This window comes from Xenopus laevis, chromosome 3S (assembly GCF_017654675.1).
Source record: "Xenopus laevis strain J_2021 chromosome 3S, Xenopus_laevis_v10.1, whole genome shotgun sequence".
NCBI lineage: Eukaryota > Metazoa > Chordata > Amphibia > Anura > Pipidae > Xenopus > Xenopus laevis.
The window spans coordinates 61,832,443-61,836,733 of record NC_054376.1 but is presented as its reverse complement, the minus strand read 5'-3'; positions in this window follow the sequence as shown (position 1 = coordinate 61,836,733).

The window sequence follows — 4,291 nt, the reverse complement described above, 5'->3', positions numbered from 1 at the left end:
TGAGCCTTCAGCTTGAGGGAGCAGAAATATTTGTTTCTAGAGCAGGCACTCCTACAGGCAGACTTGTAAAAAGTGGGTGTTTATTGAAGTGCAAAAAACCTTGACAGTGTTCCTCGTTGCGCGTTCTCACAACACTTAGTCATAGGCTAAGGCTGTCAATGTTTTTTTTACTTCTGGTTTTACAAGTCTTCCTGAAGGATTGCTCTTTGAGTGCCTTTTCTATTATGATTTTTCATAAGGAAAGTTTATTACAGTTTGAAGTCAGCAAACTTCTAGCCAGCTCAAAACCCACCACCTGCTCCCTTGACCCCATACCCTCTCGCCTTCTCCACCCAATCTCTGATACACTCTCTCCTGCACTTACCCACCTATTCAATCTTTCACTCTCTACTGGTACCTTTCCATCATTATACAAACAAGCACTAATCACTCCTATCCTCAAAAAACCTTCCCTTGATCCCAGCTCTCCCACTAACTATCGACCGGTCTCTCTTCTTCCATTCGCCTCCAAATTACTAGAAAGGCTTGTTTATAAACGCCTGATCCAGCATCTCACTCACAACTCCCTCCTCGACCCCTTGCAATCTAGCTTCCGCCCATCACACTCGACTGAAACTGCACTCACCAAAGTAACCAATGATCTTCTATTGGCAAAGTCTAAAGGTCATTATTCCATTCTAATCCTTCTAGATCTCTCTGCAGCCTTTGACACAGTTGACCACACACTCCTCCTTGACATTCTACACTCATCTGGCATTCGGGACACTGCTCTTTCATGGTTTACATCTTATCTGTCTGACCGTTCCTTTAAAGTTTCCTTCTCTAACTCTACTTCTACTACTTTCCCACTCTCTGTTGGAGTTCCTCAAGGCTCTGTTCTTGGCCCCCTGCTGTTCTCGCTCTATACAACTTCACTAGGAAAACTCATTCAGTCATTTGGACTTCAGTATCACCTTTATGCTGATGACACCCAACTCTACTTGTCTACTCCTGATCTTTCTAATTCTGTCCTTTCCCAAGTCACAGACTGTCTCTCTGCTGTCTCCTCCTGGATGTCACAGCGCCACCTGAAACTGAACCTTTCTAAAACAGAACTCATTATATTTCCTCCAAGATCTTCCCCTGTCCCTCAGATATCACTCACCGTAAACAACACCACCTTTCATTCCACCACACAGGCACGCTGCCTAGGAGTTATCTTAGACTCTCATCTGTCTTTTTCACCACACATTCAAACACTTGCAAAATCTTGCTGTATTCAACTGCGCAACATTGCTGGAATACGACCCTATCTCAGTTCAGAATCAACTAAAACACTGATTCAGTCTCTCATCATCTCCCGCCTTGATTACTGCAACTTACTCCTCACAGGTATTCCAACAAGTCACCTTTCACAACTCCAATCTGTTCTAAACGCGGCCGCTAGACTCATTCATCTAGCTCGCCGCTCAACATCAGCTGCTCCCATATGTATGTCCCTTCACTGGCTCCCAATCTCTTCTAGAATCAAATTCAAATTACTTACACTCACATTCAAGGCCCTTAATAATGAAACCCCTCCCTATATTTCATCTCTAATCTCCAAATACACTCCTTCACGAAACCTACGCTCTGCTTCTGATCTTCGCCTCACTTCTCCTCTGGTCACTTCTGCCCATTCTCGTCTACAAGACTTCTCTCAGGCTTCTGCTTTTCTCTGGAACTCTCTGCCACAAGCTGTCAGACTTTCTCCTTCTTTCCAAACTTTCAAGCGCTCCTTAAAGACCCATCTGTTTAAAGAGGCCTATTCGATGTACCTTAATTAATCATTGCTGTATCAAAAATGACAAAGTGTTTATATAATCCTTATGTCTCAATTGTACCCTAACCTTTTAGTTTGTAAACTCTAATCTCTAGGTCCTTCTAACCCTATTGTACTCTGTAATCCTTGTCTGTTATCCACCATTTATTCCCTGTTTGCTATAACTGCAGTAAAGCACTGCGTATCTTGACAGCGCTATATAAATAAATGATGATGATGATGATGATGATGATGATGATACTGACCATAGAATGTGTGTGTGTGTGTGTGTGGTAGGGAACTTAGAATGTAATCTCCACTAGAACAGGGGTTGTGCGAATATGAAGGCACTATACAGATAAATTAGAACTTAATTTAGAAAAGCTTGGGACAGAATCGGCAAAGCAAAGGTATTGAAAGTAAGGCAAGAAAACCACTAAATGGGGCTCCCATGTTCCTTAAAAAGTTTTTAATGGTGGGGTACAATCAAAGCAGCAAAGGGAGAATAGTAGAGAGCGGTACAGATTAGTGCTAAGAAGCAAGAAAATATTGAAGTGGATAATTCCAGAGGAGTTTATTGCAGCTCTAAGGGCAGTTGTATAATAAATGTCACCTAAGTCTTTTTTCCTACAAGTAATGTTAAAGCCTTATTAATGATGAGTTAATTTACACATTTTAAGTTTTTTACTGAAGGTGTTTTTACAAACCTGAACCGCCTTTGCATTTTACCACACAATACCTATGTATAGAATTACATATTTCCTGGCTAAAGGCAAAATAAACATTCCACTGTGTTTGTTCCATTAATAGCATTTGTAGACACCAATACCAAATGCTGAATAATCCAACAAACCGTTTCCTTGAAAGGTCATTTTTTCCATCATGTCTTAAATTTCCCTTTAGTTTCAGTAAAACTCATGGTATGGAAATTAAAACGTGCTTTGCATGTAATCATGATTATAAATAATCAGGTATCATCTTTAAGAACATTATTAATGTATAATACAATGGCAAAAACACAGTATTCATGATAAAAAAGCTGTAACTTTTCTAAACCAAAAGATATGATATGAATGTGCTTTTCTTTATATAGTGAAAACTGTGTAACTGTTGGAATGTAATAATTTTTTCTACCATGTAGATACTGGGTAAGATATAAAGAAATTAATTGTTTATGAACTTATTATGTACGATTCAGGGGTAAGGAGGGGGCAAATTGCTAGAAGGGCTGAAATACCACTTTTAGTCAGAATTTTGACTCTTAAAATCACCAGGAGCTGCTTCTTGCTGCCTGTGGTAACCTTTGCCTCAGGCAGCAGCAGCCCGCAGGTTAAAGCGGCTGCAAAAAGCAGCTCTTGGTAATTTTAAGAGCCAAAATTTTGATTTGTGCTCTAAAAGTTACTAAAATACACTAAGGGGCCGATTCACTAAGGGTCGAATATCGAGGGTTAATTAACCCTCGATATTCGACTAGGAATTAAAATCCTTCGATTTAGCGCAGATAGTTCGATCGAACGATTAAATCCAACGATCGAAGGAATATCCTTCGATCAAAAAAAGTTAGCCAAGCCTATGGGGACCTTCCCCATAGGCTAACATTGACTTCGGTAGCTTTTAGATGGCGAACTAGGGGTTCGAAGTTTTTTTTAAAGAGACAGTACTTCGACTATCGAATGGTCGAATGGTCGAGCGATTTTTAGTTAGAATCCTTCGATTCGTAGTCCAAGGTCGAAGTAGCCCATTCGATGGTCGAAGTAGCCCAAAAAAAACTTTGAAATTCGAAGTTTTTTAACTTCGAATCCTTCACTCGAAGTTAGTGAATCGGCCCCAAAAAGTTATCTTAATCGTTAACTACTTAAAAGGGATTCTGTCAGGATTTATATGGTGCTGTTTTTTTTCTCTAAATTACACTGTTTATGGGATCTGTTATCAGGAAACCTGTTATCCAGAAATCTCCAAATTACAGAAAGGCTGTCTCCCATAGACTCCATTATAATCAAATAATCCAAATTTTTAAAAATTATTTCCTTTTTCTCTGTAATAATAAAACAGCACCTTGTACTTGATTCAAACAAATATATAATATATCCCTATTAAGAGCAAAACCAACCTATTGACTTTATTTTACGTTTATGATTTTCTAATAGACTTAAGGAATAATGATCCAAATTACGGAAAGATCCCTTATCTGGAAAACCCCAGGTCCCTAGCATTTTAGATAACAGGTCTCATACATGTACAGCAAATAATTCACTCTACCATGTAAAATTTCATTCCTAACCCTTCAAGTGTATATTTTTTTTAGTTGTAATATTGGTGTGTAGGCAACCATTTCAGGTCATTTAGCCTGGTCATGTGCTTTCAGAAAGAGGCAGTGCTGCACTATGGAACTGCTTTCTGATAGGCTATTGTTGTGGGATTTTTGAGTACTGTTCTCATAGCTACCAGGGGGCTGGTTACCTTCCCATTGTTCTGCTGATGGGCTGCTGGGTGGGGATGATATCACTCACA